The sequence below is a fragment of the Macaca mulatta genome, chromosome 19 (assembly GCF_049350105.2).
Source record: "Macaca mulatta isolate MMU2019108-1 chromosome 19, T2T-MMU8v2.0, whole genome shotgun sequence".
Taxonomy (NCBI): Eukaryota; Metazoa; Chordata; class Mammalia; order Primates; family Cercopithecidae; genus Macaca; species Macaca mulatta.
Window position 1 is genome coordinate 48,987,765 of NC_133424.1, and position 18,116 is coordinate 49,005,880.

The 18,116-nt window shown below is 48.3% G+C and overlaps 2 protein-coding genes across 7 annotated transcripts in view; both read left to right on the plus strand.

The window, feature by feature from the left end:
• The window catches only part of SIPA1L3 (signal induced proliferation associated 1 like 3), a 308,912-nt gene that overhangs the window by 13,134 nt on the left and 277,662 nt on the right, over positions 1-18,116 (plus strand). For 2 of the 6 annotated variants that reach the window (XM_028839532.2, XM_077982389.1), the window contains exon 1: positions 12,358-12,727. The exons of 3 other annotated variants lie outside the window; for them this stretch is intronic. The gene's annotated coding sequence lies outside the window, so the exon portion shown is untranslated. Of the gene's footprint in view, positions 1-12,357; positions 12,728-14,167; positions 14,396-18,116 lie in introns of those variants that run through there. One more of the 6 variants, XM_077982385.1, reaches the window with a different exon arrangement.
• LOC144337442 (uncharacterized) overlaps positions 1-18,116 on the plus strand; it is a 40,494-nt gene that overhangs the window by 13,134 nt on the left and 9,244 nt on the right. The window lies entirely within an intron of this gene.

Genomic DNA, 18,116 nt, shown 5'->3' on the forward strand with positions numbered 1-18,116 from the left:
AAGAGTCACTGCGCCTGGCTGGGCCTTGAGGCTTTAATACCTCTCTGGCCAGTGCTTCTTGGTTTGTAATTTTTTTTTTTGGAGACAGGGTCTCACTCTGTTACTCAGGCTGGAGTACAGTGGCACGATCATAGCTCCCTGCAGCCTCTACCTCCTGCACTCAAGCGATCCCCCCGTCTCAGCCTTCTGAGTAGTTGGGACTACAGGTATGCACAACCATGCCCAGCTAATTTTTAATTTTTTTTGTAGAGATGGGATCTCTCTATGTTGCCCAGGCTGGTCTTGAACTCTTGGACTCAAGTGATCTTCCCTTTTTCCTCCCAAAATGTTGGGATTACAGGCATGAGCCCACCATACCTAACCTAAAAAGTCCCTATCTGTAAGATGCTCATGCTGAAATATCTAGGATTAAACTGTTAAGCTGTCTAGGATTTCCTTCAAAATAATACAGACAGGCGGAGAGAGCAGGGGCTCAAGTGTGCATGGGTGAATAAGAGATGAAATAAGATTGCCCGTGATTGGAACTATTGAAGCCGGACAGTGAGGGTTTATTTTACTCTTTTTTTGCCTTGATGTGTTTGAAATGTATCCTCATGAAAAGTTAAAAACAAGTACAACAAATTTCACCCAGCATTTGTGTATTTCAAGCTCAAGTGTACATACGGGGGAATTCCCTGCCTCTGCTCAGTCCACTTATATAATACAAATGTTTGCTTTTTTTTCTCTATTATATCAGCCAATACTTGGCCCAATGCTTTGGAAGCCCCTTTGATAAAGCCATGTGTGGCAGCAGTGGGAACACCCGGCCAGGCCTCAGCAGCCCCGGCTTCTCTGAGCAGCAAACACTGTGGCACTGGCCTTCGAGTCGGTTTACTGAGGTCCCTGTTCCCTGAGATCTGTTTCCCACTAGCACCTGCCTGTGGGGTCCCTCCCACATTTTTTCCAAGGACTTGTTTCAACAAAAAGCCTCAGACCCTCCCCTCATGAGAGATGTACACAGATCTTCTGACACCCGGCCTTCGTCTGGTGGGTCTTTGTTGAGGCCCCACACGAACCGGAATCCAGTCTTTGGTGTGCCCACAACATCGCGGCAGGAGGCAGGAAACGTGCCCCTTTCAGTTCTGACTCTGGACAAAAGAAGAAAAGGGGCAAGATGCAGCTTGTGACAGTGCCTGGGACCTGATGGTATTTCTCATCAAGCTAGCAGCTAGGCCTTTACGGCCGGCGTGCGCTCCCCGCTCCCATCACTGCGTTTGTGCCTTGGGGGTCTGGAACAACAGCACATGAGTATGTGGTGAAATTCTTATGTGGAGGTGGCAGGAAAAGAGGGGAGCGTTTGGGGGCTTCTCCTGATGGTGTGCTGCCTGGTGGGTAGAGATGGTTGATGGGAACAGGAGCGCTGGTTGGTCGGATCCTGCCAGTGCTGGCACCGTTTGTTGCATCTGATGGTGAGCTCTCTTCTCTGGTGCCCTGTTCTCTGTGCTGTGCTGTTGGTTTGCAGGGAGGAAGACGGGGGAAGTCCTGCACCCCCTCTAGCTTCCATAAACTTCCACCCCCAGCACCATCTTCATCTCTGTCCTTTCTTTTTCTTTCTTTTTATTTTTTTTCTTGAGACAAGGTCTTGCTCTTTTTTTTCACCCAGCCTGAAGTGTAATGGCACGATCACAACTCACCGCAGCCTCAGACTCCTGGGCTCAAGTGATCCTCCCACCTCAGCCTCCCAAGAAGCTGGGACCACAGGCACATGCCACCACGCCTGGATAATTTTTTAATATTTTTGTAGAAACAGCCTCTTTCTATGTTGTCGTAGCTGGTCTCGAACTCCTGGCCTCAAGCAGTCCTCCTGCCTCAGCCTCCCAAAGTGCTGGGATCACAGGCGTGATCCACCATGCCTGGCCTCTTTTTCTTTCCAAGGCACTTTTTGCAGTTCTTTCAGTAGAGAGGCTTTCAGGTGAGTCTAGTGTGGAGGGAATGTCGGGAGCTCTGTCTTCAGTATAGGTGGCTTGATTTGTGTATATTTCCCAGTGTGGACTGCATGTGGGATCTAAGGGCAGCAAACCCCAAATGCTGATGCCGTGAATCTGACTTTTATTTTTTTTTTTTTTTTGAGATGGAGTTTCGCGTTTTGCCCAGGCTGGAGTGAACTGGTACGAGCTCAGCTCACTGCAACCTCAGCCCCCCGGGTTCAAGCAATTCTCCTGCCTCAGCCTCCCTAGTAGCTGTGATTATAGGTGCCCGCCACCACGCCTGGCTAATTTTTGTAATTTGTTTTAGTACAGACGGGGTTTAGCCATGTTGACCAGGCTGGTCTCAAACTCCTGACCTCAGGAGATCCACCTACCTCAGCCTCCCAAAGTGCTAGGATTACAGGTGTAAGTCACAGAGCCTGGCCTTGATTTTTATTTTATTTTATTTTATTTTGAGACAGAGTATAACTCTGTCGCCCAGGCTGGAGTGCAGTGGTGCGAACTTGGCTCACTGCAATCTCCGTCTCCTGGGTTCAAGTGATTCTGCTGCCTCAGCCTCCTGAGTAGCTGGGACTACAGGCACGTGCCACCACACCCGGCTAATTTTTTGTATTTTTAGTAGAGACAGGGTTTCACCTTGTTAGCCAGGATGGTCTCGATCTCCTGACCTTGTGATCCACCCACCTCGGCCTCCCAGAGTGCTGGGATTACAGGTGTGAGCCACTGAGCCTGGCCTTGAGTTTTATTTATTTATTTATTTATTTATTTATTTATTTATTTATTTGAGACGGAGTCTCGCTCTGTAGCCCAGGCTGGAGTGCAGTGGCTGGATCTCAGCTCACTGCAAGCTCCGCCTCCCGGGTTCACGCCATTCTCTGGCCTCAGCCTCCCGAGTAGCTGGGACTACAGGCGCCCGCCACCTCGCCCGGCTAGTTTTTTGTATTTCTTAGTAGAGACGGGGTTTCACCGTGTTAGCCAGGATGGTCTCGATCTCCTGACCTCGTGATCCGCCCGTCTCGGCCTCTCAAAGTGCTGGGATTACAGGCTTGAGCCACTGCGCCCGGCCTTGGCCTTGAGTTTTAAACTTATCAAGTCCTCAGTGAGGGGAGCACTGTTCTAGATACCAGGGTGCAGCCATGAGCAAAACAGCCAAGAGTTCTCACCCTTCTGGGACTCACCTTGAAGTGGAAGAGTCAGTCAACAAACAAGATAAAGAAGTAAAACACGCACCATGTCAGCTGGTGATAAGCGCGAGGCGGCAGAAATTAAACAGGGAAAGGGCCTAGGAAGCAGTCCTGCATGGCTTCACAATGGGGCTATGTTCTGAGAAATGTGTTGTTAGGCTGTTTTATTGTGTGAACCTCATGGAGTGTACTTGCTGCGAACCTACATGGCACAGCCTCCTCCACACCTAGGCGCTATGGAGTAGGCTGTCGCTCCTAGGCCACAAACCTACACGCACGTGACTGCCCTGAATTCTGTGGCAGTTGTAACACAATGGCAAGTATTTGTGTAGCTAAACGTAGAAAAGGTGCAGTAAAAATATGGTATAAAAGATTTTTTAAAAGGTGCACCTGTACAGGGCACTTAACCGTGGATGGAGCTTGCAGGACTGGAAGTTGCTCTGGGTGAGTCAGTGAGTGAGTGGTGAGTGAATGGGAAGGCTGGGACAGGACTGTACACCACTGTAGACTTAACGGACACTGTACATTTAGGCTACACTAAATTTGTTTTACAAAATGTTTCCTCAATAATCAGTTAACCGTAGCTTACTGTAACTTGTTTACTTTGTAAACTTTTAAATTTCTTAACTGTTTTGGGTTTTTTTTTTTCTTTTTTTTTGAGACAGAGTCTCGCTCTGTTACCCAGGCTGGAGTGCAGTGGCATAATCTCAGCTCACTGCAACCTCTGCCTCCCGGGTTCAAGCAATTCTTCTGCCTCAGCCTCCCCAGTAGCTGGGATTACAGGCACCCACCAACTGTAATCTATTTTTCGTTGTTGTTTTTTTTTTTTGTATTTTTAGTAGAGATGGGGTTTCACCATGTTGGCCAGGCTGGTCTCGAACTCCTGCCCTCTGGTGATCTGCCTGCCTCGGCCTCCCAAAGTGCTGGGCATGAGCCACCGTGCCCTGCCTTGACTCTGTGGTAATACCACTTAGCTTAAAACACATCTTATTCAGTTGTAGAAAAATATTTTCTTTATATCCTTATTCTGTAAGCTTTTTTCTATTTTTAAATTTAAAATGTTCTACTTTTATTTTTTTGATTTCTGAGCTGCTTTTAGTAAAAACTAAGACACAAACACATGAGCCTACGCCTCCCCAGGATCATTAGTATCACGGTTCCTCCTCCATCTCTTGTCCCACTGGAAGGTCTTTGGGGGCAGTAACACACGTGAAGCTGTCACTTCCTATGATAGCAATGCCTTCTTCTGGAATAACTCCTGAAGGACCTGCCTGAGGCTGTTTTACAGCTTTTTTTTGTATATAAGTAGAAGGAGCACGCTCTAAAATAACAATAAAAAGTATATATACAGCCCGGCCAACATGGCGAAACCCCATCTCTACTAAAAATACAAAAATTAGCCCGGCATAGTGACAGGAGGCTGTAATCCCAGCTGCTCGGGAGGCTGAGACAGGAGAATAGCTTGAACCCGGGAGGCAGAGGTTGCAGAGAGCTGAGATTGCGCCACTATACTCCAGCCTGGGTGACAGGGCTAGACTCTGTCTCAAAAAAAAAAAAAAAAAAAAAAGTATATATAGTAAATATGTAAACCAGTAACATAGTCATTTATTATCCTTATCAAGTGTTATGTACTGTACACGGGCCGGGCGTGGTGGCTCACGCCTGTAATCCCAGCACTTTTGGAGCCTGAGGTGGGCGGATCACCTAAGGTCAGGAATTCTAGACCAGCCTGGCCAACATGGTGAAACCCTGTCTCCACTAAAAATACAAAAATTAGCTGGGCGACGTGACTTGCACCTGTAATCTGAGCTACTTGGGAGGCTGAGGTAGGGGAATTGCTTGAACCCAGGAGGCAGAGGTTGCAGCCTGGGCAATAGAGTAACACTGTGTCTCAAAAAAAAAAAAAAAGTATTATGAACTATACATGATTGTATATGTTACCTTGTCTTTTACATGACTGGAACCACAGTAGGTTTGTTTACACCAATGTCATGACAAACAGGTGAGTAATGCATGGCGTTCAGACCTCCCTGTAGCTGCAATGTTACTAGGCAAGAGGAATTTTTCAGCTCCATTGTCTTCTTATGTGACCACCCTTGTAAATGTGGTCCATCGTTGACTGAAACAGTGTTATGCAACACATGACTGCATTAAGGTGGAGGGTGTTGAAATTTTGGGAAGGGTGGCCAGGGATGGTCTCCCTGAAAAGGTGGCCAGACCTGAAGGAGGTGAGGGAGTGGGAACAGCCAGTGCAAAGGCCCTGAGGCGAGGGGCCTGGTAAGATTGAGGCCCACATGGCTGGAGCAGAGTGAGCGGGGGAGAGTGGGAGGAATGAGGGTAGAGAGGAGACATTTGCAGATCTCTTAGGGACCTGCACAGGTTTGTCTTTTCTCTGATTGAGAAGGTAAGATTTTTCAGGGTTGATTACATTTTTTTTTTTTTTTTTGAGACAGAGTCTCACTCTGTTGCCAGGCTGGAGTACAATGGCCCAATCTCAGCTCGCTGCAATCTGCGCCTCCCAGGTTCAAGTGATTCTCCTGCCCCAACCTCCTGAGTAGCTGGGATTACAGGCGTGCACCACCACGCCCAGCTAATTTTTGTATTTTTAGTAGAGACGGGGTTTCACCGTGATGGCCAGGCTGGTCTCAAACTCTTGACCTCGTGATTCACCTGCCTTGGCCTCCCAAAGTGCTGGGATTATAGGCGTGAGCCACTGCGCCCGGCCGATTTATTACATTTTTGAAAAGTCTGACTAGTGACCACACGTATATGGAACCAAAGCAACAAAAATAGGGCACCCAGTTCCCTTCCCAAGAGGCCACCGCCATTCCAGTTTCCTGCTGGCGACCAGTTCCTTGACATTATCTGAGGGAGTTTCCTGTCTTGTATTAGGTCGAACTGCCTGACATTGTGCTTTTGTGGGTCAAGAATGGTTGAATATTGGCAATTTTATGAGGTTCAGCCTCATAAAATGAGGCTCTCAGGAACCTGAGGAATTTGGCCAAGGCTTTCCTGCCATAAAGAGTTGGTAGTCCTCCCCCAGTTCCTCCTGCATCTCACTGTCCTCTTTCAGTGACAGGCCCAACAGTGCCTGTGACACCAGGGCGTGAAAACCCCTGCCCCAACTTGTAGTGTCAAACCGGGGCTTGCTATTAAGCCCAACAAGAGGCTGCCCCTTCCCACGGGGACCTCACCTGGCTTATGATGGTAGACACTTTGCCTTTCTGCATCTTGGTACCACCAGTTTTGAAAGCACAGCTCCCAGAGGGAGGGGCACCCGCGGACTCTTGCTGGATGTTTGGTGTGGCTCACGTGGTGGGGATGCTCTCTGGAACTCGTGGGCATTCTGGATCAGTCACCAAGCACAGTAGCTGGCAGAGCACCCAGCTTGAGGTGTCTGTGGGAATCTGTGCTGGGACCAGGTGGCTCAGGCTTGGGGAGGAGGCCTGAGGAGCCGCGCACCTCCCTGTAGCGATGGGAGATTTGCAAGTCGTTGTGGAACCCTAGGGCACTCGTCTTGGTCCTGTGGGAGCGGGTGGGGGTGAAATAACCTTAAAGGAGATACGGTGCCAACTTTGGAAGAGCTCAGTCGGGAAGTTGTGCCAGTTGGTAAGCCTTTGGCTGCAAGCGGTAATAATAGCATCAGCAGCAACAACTGCAGCAGCAAGTAGGCAATGTATGTAGCGTCTGCTGCATGCAAGACTGTGCCAGGCCCTTCACATGAAGCCACTCCTTTAAGCCTCCCGACAGCCCTGGAAGATACTATTCTCCCTTTGCAGATGAGGCAACTAAATTTGAATAACTTGTTCAAGGTCAGGCAGCTAGAAAAAGGTGGTGACGTGATTTTTTTATTTTTTTAGATTCAGAGAATACATGTGCAGGTTTGTTACATGAGTATATTGTGTGATGCTGAGGTTTGGGGTACAGATCCTGTCACTCAGATAGTGAACAGAGTACCCAATAGGTAGATTTTCTTTTCCTTTTTTTTTGAGATGGAGTCTCGCTCTGTCACCCAGGGTGGAGTGCAGTGGTGCAATCTCAGCTCAGTGCAACCTCCGCCTCCCAGGTTCAAGCAATTCTCCCTGCCTCAGCCTCCCGAGTATCTGGGACTACAGGTGCCACCCCCTCCCCCCTCCGCCCCACCATGCCTGGCTAATTTTTGTTTGTATTTTTTAGTAGAGATGGGGTTTCACCTTGTTGGCCAGGCTGGTTTTGAACTCCTGACCTCAGGTGATCAGCACTTGGCCTCCCAAAGTGCTGGGATTACAGGCGTGAGCCACCGCGCCCGGCCGGCAGATTTTCAACCCTTGCCCCGTTCCTTCTTGGCTTTTGGAATTTTCAGTGTCTATTGTTCTTTTGTGTGTGTGTGTGTGTGTGTGTGTGTGTGTACCCAATGTTTAGCTCCCACTTAGAAGTAAGAACATGGAGTGTGTGTGTGGGTATGTACCCCATGTTTAGCTCCCACTTAGAAGTAAGAACATGGGCTGTGTGTGTGTACCCAATGTTTAGCTCCCACTTAGAAGTAAGAACATGGAGTGTGTGTGTGTGGGGGTGGGTGTGGGTGTGTACCCAATGTTTAACCCCCACTTAGAAGTCAGAACATGGGGTATGTGTTTGTGTACCCAATGTTTAGCTCCCACTTAGAAGTAAGAACGTGGGATATTTGGTTTTCTGTTTCTGCATTCATTCACTTAGGATATTGGCCTCTAGCTACAGCCATGTTGCTGCGATAGACACGATTCCATTCTCGTTTAATGGCTGTGTAGTATTCCATGGTATATATGTACCACATTGTCTTTATCCAGTCCACCGTCGACGGGCCTCGGGGTTGATTCCATGGCTTTGTGGGTGGATTCACATGCTATTGTGAATAGCGCTGCGATGAACATACAAGCGCAGGTGTTGTTTGGTAGAACCGTTCCTTTTCCTTTGGGTAGATACCCAGTAATGGGATTGCTGGGTCGAATGGTAATTCTATTTTTAATTTTTTGAGGAATCTTCAAAAGCCACTGCTTTCCCCAGTGGCTGAGCTAATTTACATTCCCACCAACAGTGTATCAGCATGGTGACGTGATTTGGATTCAGGCAGTCTGACTCCAGAGCTGTATCTTAACTCCAAAGCTCTATGTGCTACTGCAGTGGTTTTCAAACCCCAGCAAGACCAGGCGCGGTGGCTCACACCTGTAATCCCAACACTTTGGGAAGCCAAGGCAGGTGGATCATTTGAGGCCAGGAGTTTGAGGCCAGCCTGAGCAGCATGGTGAAACTCCATCTCTACTAAAAATACAAAAATTAGCCGGGTGTGGTGGCACACACCTGTGGTCCCAGCTGTTCAGGGGGGTGAGGCGGGAGAATCGCTTGAACCTGGGAGGCGGAGGTTGCAGTGAGCCAAGATTGCGCCACTGCACTCCAGCCTGGGCAACAGAATGAGTGAGACTCCGTCACAAAAAAACAAACAAAAAACCCTAGCAAGGATCAGAATCCCCAGAGGGCTAGGTAAAACAGAGATTGCTGGGCCCCACCTGATTCTGTAAGTTCCTGATTCTGTAAGTTCCTGATTCTGTAAGTCTAGATTGAGAATTTGCATTTTTGGTGACACTGGTGCCCTTAGTCCAGGAAGCACGTTTTGAGAACCGCGAGCTACTCTAATAGGAAGCCCGAATGAAATTGGCCTGAAATAACGAGATTTATGATCTCATATAACAAGCCTGTAGGTAGGCAGCACAGGAGTTGACTAAGCAGTTTCCCAATGCCTGCAGGGATCCCATTCCTCTCCTTCAAGCCACCCTGCCATCCATGGTGTGTCTCCTGGGTCCCTAGACTCCCTGCGTGGCCACAAGATGACTGCCAGGGCTCCAGTTGGCACACACTGACAGGGCCACATCCAGCAGCAGAAAGAGGGCATCTCTCACTCGCTGTGTATCTCTTTAAGAGTGAGGAAACCGTTCATTGATTCCCTGCCTCCCAGATTTCCCTCATATCTCATTGGCCAGCATTGTGATACGTGACCCTGCCCAAGAAACCAGCCAAGGGCCAATTAGGATTGACCCTCTGGGGCTGGGGCCTGGGGCCTGGGGCCAGCGGCCAGCCTCACCTGAAGTAGGTAGCACAGGGAGGAGAGTGGCTACAGGAATAAAATCAGAGTACCATTTAGGAAAGGACTGGGAAAGGGGGAGGGATATTGGGTAGGCAGACAATTGGATTTGCTGCAGAAATAAGTGGAACAGAGTGAAAACATAATGTCCATGCATTTTTGTCATCGTGCTTACCAACTTTGTTTGGTAATTACCTGAATCAGGACTTACCTTTTGTTCTCTAATCATGCCCACCTTTGAAACTGTGTGCACAGAGTCCCTGTACCATAAGAACTCTGAATCTTATTGGAATACCAAGTATTTTGTCTGACAATTCAGGGAAACCTGAGTTGAGTGATGAGGCAGCAGTCTGAAGGTTAGAGTGCGCGGTCTTTTTTTTTTTTTTTTTTTTTTTTTTTTTGAGACGGAGTCTCTGTCGCTCTGGCTGGAGTGCAGTGGCCAGATCTCAGCTCACTGCAAGCTCCGCCTCCTGGGTTCACGCCATTCTCCTGCCTCAGCCTCCCGAGTAGCTGGGACTACAGGCGCCCGCCACCTTGCCCGGCTAGTTTTTTGTATTTTTTAGTAGAGACGGGGTTTCACCGTGTTAGCCAGGATGGTCTCGATCTCCTGACCTCGTGATCCCCCCGTCTCGGCCTCCAAAAGTGCTGGGATTACAGGCTTGAGCCACCACGCCCGGCCGAGTGTGCCGTCTTTGAGAGCACTCACTCTGCTCAGAAGCACCTGGGTCTCACTCCTTTCTCTGCTCCTGAATCCCTCCCCCCTCCTCCTTCCCCTCCATGCAGAGACTGAGTTTCCGCCTCTGAGGGTCATCCTTGGATGAAAGGAGAGGATGCCTGTCAAGTGCTTACCCCCAGGGGCCAGCATATGGTAAGTGCCTAAGAATGTGGCCTCTGCTATTAACATATTAAATGTGACTTTTTATGTATGTATGTATTTGTTGTTTTTAAAGACAGTCTTGTTCTGTCACCCACGCTAGAGTGCAGTAGTGTGATCATGGCTCACTGCAGCCTCAACCTCCTGGGCTCAAGCAATCCTCCCGCCTCAGCCTCCCATGTAGCTGGGACCACAGGTGCATGCCACCATGCCTGACTAATTTTTTAATCTTTCATAGAGACGAGGTCTCACTTTGTTGTTCAGGCTGGTCTTGAACTCCTGGCTTCAAGGGATCCTCCCTCCTTGGCCTCCCGAAGTGCTGGGATTACAGGTGTGAGCCACTGTGCCCAGCATAAATGTGACTTGTAATAAATATAATTTGATGATCCTGCCCCCCCTCATCAAAAAAGAAAAAGAAAAAGAAAAAGATCTGTGAAGAGTGACCATCCCTTTTGCAGACTGAAATTTCCTGAGGATACCTGTTGGTACTGCTCGTGTCCACATTGTAAAGCCATCACCCTTTGAGACTGCAAAAGGCTGAGGAATGCAGTGTGGGTTCTGAGCCAGACTGCTGAGTGCAAGTTCTGGATCCATCTTGGGCTCCTTGTTTTACTTTGGGCAAGCCACTTAGCCTTGCATGTCTTAGTTTCCGTATCTGTAAGGTGGAGCTGGTAACGGTACTGTCCTCCTAGGTTGTTGGGAGGATTCGAATACATGAAAGCACGTGACATGCTTAGACCACTACAGCATCTGACCCAAAGCAGCGCTCAGTACAAGATATATCAGCTAATCTTTGAATATTCGGTGCCAGTTCATTCAGAGGGGACTATAAGCTCCCTGTGGGCAGGGTTTATGTGGTTTTTGTTTACTACTGTGTCCCAGTGCCTGACTCAGAATAGACATTCTGTTTATATTTGTGTGTGTGGATGAAAAGAAGCATGGTAAGAGCCTTTCTTAATTTCTTTTCCTTCAGCTGCCTGGAATTTAAACTCTGGCCATGAGCTGATTAGTCGGTATTGTGAAGGAATAAAGTGGACCTGTTTGACTCTGAGGGCAGCATGTGATAAGTGCAGCTGATAGTTGTTGAGCGTTTTTGTGAGCCAGAAGCACAGTGCCCACCATAAAGATCTCACTTGGCCAGGCACAGTGGCTCATGCCTGTAATCCCAGCACTTTGGGAGGCCAAGTAGGGAGGATCGCTTGAAGCCAGGAGTTCAAGACCAGCCTGGACAACACAGTGAGACCCTTGTCTCTACAAAAATAATAATAAAGCTCTCACTGACTCCTCATCCCATTTCATACATGAGGAAACTGAGGCCCAGTGGGAGCACCTGCTTCTCCTTGCAAGAGGAGATCTAAAGTACTGGTTAAGGCTGGGCACGGTGGCTCATGCCTGTAATCCCAGCACTTTGGGAGACCAAGGCAGGTGGATCACCTGAGGTTAGGAGTTCAAGACCAGCGTGGCCAACATGGTGAAACCCTGTCTTTACTAAAAATACAAAAAAAAAAAGTAGCTGGGTGTGGTGGCGCACACTTGCAATCCCAGCTATTTGGGAGGCTGAGGCGGGAGAATTGCTTGAATCCAGAAGGCTGCGGAGGTTGCAGTGAGCCGAGATTGCATCACTGCACTCCATCCAGCCTGGGTGACCGAGCCAAACTCTGTCTCAAAATAAAATAAAATAAATAAATAAATAAATAAAGTAGTGGTTAAAAACTGGAACCTTGGAGCCACTCTACTTGGGTTAGATCCCCACCCCAGCACTTTCTTCCTGTGTGACCTCCAGCCTGTGACTTGTTCGTTCAACTTCTCATCTGTAAAATAAGAATGCTGATAGTTTCTCCTTAGAGGGTCACTGGGAGGGTTAGAAGAGAGAATTCATATGCAGCGCTTAGAACAGCCCCTTGTGCAATGAGCATTCCTGTTGTGGTTGTTGTTATTAGCCAGCCGAAGCTGTTCGGTTGTGCTTCCAAAGCTGGCTGGAAGAGTCCAGCGACCGCGTTTAATCATTAAGCTGCATTGCCTCTGCGAGCTAGCGCCTCCTCTGCACGGGCCAAGGAGCCCGCCTTTGGATTGTACGGTTCTGAATGAAGCATCCAGGCGCAAGCTCAGGGCAGGGGATGGTGTGGGCACAAGTCCAGCCCTGGCTCGGTCAGTGAACAGGTGGCTGTGTCTGAATCCGAGGTAACAGGCGAGCCGCCTTTGTTACCTTTGAGCTTTCTCTCAAGTCCATTCAGACTCCTCAGACCACGTGTCTGATGAGTAAGGAGGCCTTTTCTTTCCCTCCCCCAGAGGGACTGTTGGCAAAACAGCTTTCTTTGGGAACGCGCCTGTTCACGACGGACCAGCCATCTCCTGGGGAACTCCGGTGGCTGGCGTGTTCCTGCGGCTGTTGAATAAGTCGCTGTTAGGAGCTGGCACGGCAGGTTCCCGTTTCCGCATTCCAGACACCCACAGCGGGCTGGGGGCGGGCACCACCGAGGTCGGCCTGGAGAGCCGAGGCAGGTGGCCTCGCCCTGGGAGGACCTGGGACAGGAGGAGCCCACCTGGGGCTCCCCTGACAGCCACCTGCCCACTTTGTGATGAGAGCCGTGTTCGGGGAGTCTTTCAGGTGAGCGATGTTCGTTAAATGTGGCAGTGACTTGCCAAGAAAGTTAATCATGTTTCTTCCTCTCCGGAGTTAGACAGTTGTTTTTTTTGGTTTTCTTTTTTTCCCCCCTCTTCTCCCTGAAATGTTTACCTGTCTGCTCCTAACTGTGAAGAAAGAGTGGGCCGGGTGTTGAGGGACTGAGAAAAATGGAGGACATTTCTCCCGAGAGGAGGAATCGGTGACTCTTTCAGTGAGCTGAGCTCCTGCTGGATGCAGACTTCTGTGCCGGGGCTGGGGGCGATCCCAGCCTGGTGTAGACGAGCTCCGTGGTCTCGCCTGAGTCCCCTTTCCTCTCTGGGCCTCAGTTTCCTCTTCTTGTGAAACGGGAACTAGCAGCAGTGCCCAGTGAGTCATCTATGTAAAGTGCTTTAAGCCTGGGCACTGAGCGGTGCTCAAGTGTCCCCACCCCAACCCCGGGCCCCCATTTTCCCTGTGTGACCTTATCTGTGACCTCTCAGCTGCTTGCTTGCTGTACCCCAGCTACACTGGCCTCCCGCTGTCCTCCCTCAGAGACTTTGCCCTGGCTGTTCCCTCTGCCTGGAACACTTCCCCTAGAATCCCCAGTGCCACCTCCCTCCTTCCCTCCCTCTTTCAAGTCTCTGTTCTGATGTCACCTTCTCCATGAGGCCTCTCTCCTTATTAAATTGCACCTTCTCCCTCACCCTCACCCTTACTCTTTACTTTATTTTTCTTCCTAGCATTTATTTCCACTCAGCGTGTTTTGTCTATGCTCTGCTTCCCAGCTCTAGGCTCCATAGAAGCACAGGCACTTTTGTGTCCATCCTTGTAGAACCGTTCCTGGCACATGGTAGATGCGGGCTAAATTATGATATGAATGAATTTTTATCAGGTGCAACATGGTCCAAGGATGGGTGGCCAGCCTCGTTTGGGGTTTGAGGAGGGTGTCAGCTTTTCCAGGAACCTGTGGCTGCGGGTGAGGAGGCATGCGCAGATGCCTCCCTCTGGTCACCCAGCAGCTCCCTGGCACCTGCCTGCAGCATCCAGCCCTCTGGCTTCTTGTCCCACAACCCCTGCAGTTTGTGCAGCCCAGGCCTGGTAGTGACTCCTCCGGGCAGCCTGGGTGCCTGTGGCATGGAACAGGAAAGCTTGGCCTAGTAAGTGGAGAGGATGTCAGGTTCATTTAGGTGGAGAAGGCTGTGTGGAAGACACCACCCATATACACACAGCCCATATTTATCTCCAGCTCCTGCTTGCTGTTCCTGCACGGGGAGGCCAGGGAATGCCTGGGAAGTAGCAATTAACCAGCCAGGCACAGTTGAGCCATCTCCCCTGCTTTAATGGGCAATAATTCTTGCTCTGGGGCTGAACAAGTTTTAATTAAATGGTGAGCTCGAAGAATCTGACCGTGTAATAGCTGACACATCCTCATCTATTTTCTAGCTCCTGGTGTCAGCAATTGATTCTGTAAAAATATCCTGGGCAGGGCTTCCCTGAGCTCCGTGGAGTGAGGTCAGTGGCCCTCTTGGATTTCTCCCAGCATGAGGCACCAGGGGACCGAGGTGCTGATGGACTTCATGCTGCTGTAGCATACATCATCACACGTCAGGACCTGCTGCTATTTTAAGAATGTGCAGAGCAGGAGGGAAGCTCTTCTACAACATTTAACATGTATGTCCCTTGAGCTCCCAGTGCGGGAGTTTGGGGTTGAGTTGGGGACCCTCCTATTACACTTATTTCATATAATACCTGAGCCCCAACACTGTGGGCACACTACTTCTCTGGGCCACACGTTCCTTATCTGGAAAATGGGGATAATTAATAGATGATTAAACGAGAAGTCAAAGTGAGATCAGGTGACTCAGCACTGTGTCTGGTGCATAGATAGCACCCAGCAAATTAGATTTTAAAAAGATAATTATTTATATGAATTATTTTCAAGCCCCTTTTTAATATTCACGGTCTGTCCCTTTTTTGTGCCACCCCCCACTCCACCCCTATGTCAGCATCCTCTCGCAATCCTTCACCCATGGTAACAATCAAGGACTGTATGTATCTTTCCACATTCTTCTCCTTGGTTATATAATCCTATAGGAGATAATATTACACTTATTTTCTTGCATTTTGCTCTTCTCACATAGCAAGCAGTGCCATGTGGAAATGCCTCTGAGTCCTTGCGTAGTGCTCAGATTTGTTCTTTTTAGTGGCTACATAACACACAGTGGTGTGGATGCAACATAATTGATTTGGCCAAGACATCACTGATGGGCATTCCCTTTGCTTCTAGAGTTTTTTCTCCCCTAAAATTATTATTTTTATTGATAGCCTTCTTTAATTAGATTGCAGGCGTCCAAGCTGTTTGGCCACCTTGTTAAGCTCTAGGCCTTTGAGAATGAATATGAAATAACAGTAGTATAATGATGCCTCTCGTCCAGATAGAAGATGTATTTTTGGAGGGTTCTTACCAGGTCCAGCACTGTGTTGAACCAAAAAGCAATTTAAATGCTTTTTCATTTTTAGGAAAATTAATAGATTCATCGCACTTAGCCAGATTAGTTGTGTTTAATGTACTTATTATGAAATAAGAGTGAAAGGACAGTTCATGTTTTTTCATATTAACAGTCTTGGTTGGAAATCAGAATGTGCAAGAGATTTTTGTTGGAATTTGTGATCGATTGTGTGTTTCTTTTTCAGGTGGCACTTTAGTTAGGGACTGTGCTTGTCTTCAGGAAACTTGTACAGTGTTGTACCCAGATAGAGGTTTGTTCTACTTATCTATTGCTGCACCACAAACCACCCCCAAACTTAAGGCCTTAAAATGACAGCAGTTTCTTATTTCTTGTGAACCTGTGGTTGACTGGGGCTTAGCAGGATGGTTCTTCTTGTCGTGCTTGGGGTCTGTTATGTGGCTACAGTCAGAGAGTGGATGGGGCTGGAACATTCAAAATTGCTTTACTGAAATGGCACCTTGGGAATGACTGGGTCCATTTCTGTCCATAGTCTTGGGACCTCTTCTTTCATGTGGCCTGGCCAGCCTGTAGCTGGACTTATAACATGGCAGCCAAGGACTTTGTGAGCCTTCTTAAGGCATAGATTTAGAACTGACCCCACATCACTTCTACTTCATTCTGTTAGTTAATGTGAGTTGAAGAGTCAGCCCAGATTCAGTATGGGAGGAATATCACAAAACAAGTTCCAGGAGGTGTGGTCCACTGGGGGCATCTTTCTATCCAGGCTACCACAGGGTTCATTTTCTCAAGTAAGAAGTACAGAGCTCAGCAGGCTAAGGTGGTGCTCACCCTCTCTCTGCTGCTCCAGGTCCCTCCTTATCTGTGTCACCATCCCTAACCTCTTATTCATAAAATGGTTGCTCCACCTCCAGCCTGATATCCTTGTGATGGGCAGGCAGAAGCAAGGCTCTAAGGAAAGGAAACAGCACCTGTATCAGGAAACCAAAGCCTTCCCTGAAATCCTTAGCAGACTTCTGCTTGTGACTGTTTGGCTAGAACTTTGTGACATGGCCACTCCTTGCTGCAAGGACATCTGCAGTTTTTCAGTTGGGCTCATTGCCACCCTGAGCAAAGGGTCAATAAGGAAGAAGATGGAGAGTGGATATGTTGGGCACATACCTGCCAACGCTCTATCCAGACAGCCACAGAAGTGGTGGGTAAACAGAGTCAGCATACATTCATTTATCAAATGTTTAGTAAATTCCTGGCAAGGGTAGGGCACTGAGCTTCTCCCAAAGACTAAGAGTGTGCAGGATTTTTTGCAGACCTTGACCAGATCATTGCTGAGCTCACCTCTCTCATATCAGTGTTTGAAGTTAGTCTAATGATAAGAATAGTAGCCAGTCTCTTTAAGGGCTTACCTTGTGTAGAGGAACTGTTATGAATACTTTTCATAAGCCAACTCAGTGAATCTTCACAGTGGCCCTATGAAGTGGGCACTGCTATCACCCCCTCTTCTCAGAGGCAGAAACAGAGGCACAGAGAAGTTCAGTAGCTTGCCATATTTCCTCTGACGAGGGCATGGTGGAGTTGAGATGCGGTCTCTCCTGGTCTGGCTCTGGAGGCGTGTACTGAACCATTTGACTATACTGCTTTGGTTAATTACAGGAAACATTTCTTGTTGAAATGAATATGTAATTGACAGCAGAATAAAACATGAAACAAAAACCACTTACTTACTCCATCCTCTCCACTCCTACTTCCTGCCTCATTGGTCTCATCTGTCAGTAACCTAGTAGAGATTCTTCCTCACCTCTTTCTAAATGCATTAATTTTTAAAATCTGTTTAGAGTCTGGGTCTCACTGTGACGCTTAGGCTGGAATAGAATGGTTGTTTGGCTAATGTTTTTCATTTATTTGTAGAGATGGGATCCTGCTATGTTGCCCAGACTGGTTTCAGACTCCTGGGCTCAAGTGATCCTCCTGCCTTGGCCTCCCAAAGCATTGGCAGTACAGGCATAAGCCAACATACCTAGCCTGTATTCACTTCTTAAAGATGGCCTTTGGACACACAGAATTGGATTAATCATAATGCGTGGTGCATGATACACTGGCATTTTTGGTCTGTGAAATAATATTTGTCTATCGTAATGAACAGCCATTAGCCCACTGTTTGCCCAAGAACTTGAATATTACCAGTAACTTACATGTACCTATGTGGTACTTCCCATTCACTTTCTTGCCTGCTCTCAGAAGTGACTACCATCTTGAATTTTTTGTTTATTATTCTTTGTCTTTAAAAGAATGATTTTTGAACTTTATCAGAATATGGCTGAGTGTGGTGGCTCGTGCATGTAATCCCAGCACTTTGGGAGGCAGAGGCAGCAGGATTTCTTGAGCCAAGGAGTTTGAGACCAGCCTGGGCAACATGGCGAGACTTCATCTCTACAAAAAATTTTTAAAAATTAGCCAGGTGTGGTGGCATGCACTTGTGGTCCCAGCTACTTGGGGGGCTTAGGAGGAAGGAAGGATTGCTTGAGCTCAGGAGGTTGAGGCTGCAGTGAGTCTTGTTCGTGCCACTGCACTGTAGCCGAGGTGACAGAGTGAAACCCTGTCTCAAAAAAATAAAAATAAAATAAAAAAGGCTGGGCGCGGTGGCTCACGCCTGTAATCCTAGCACTTTGGGAGGCCGAAGCGGGTGGATCACGAGGTTAAGAGATTGAGACCATCTGGCCAACATGATGAAACCCCATCTCTATTAAAAATACAAAAAAATTAGCTGGGCGTGGTGGTGTGCACCTGTAGTCCCAGCTACTCAGGAGGCTGAGGCAGGAGAATCGCTTGAACGCAGGAGGTGGAGGTTGCACTGAGCTGAGATCATGCCACTGCACTCCAGCCTGGGTGACAGAGCGAGACTCCACCTCAAAAAAAGAAAGATATAC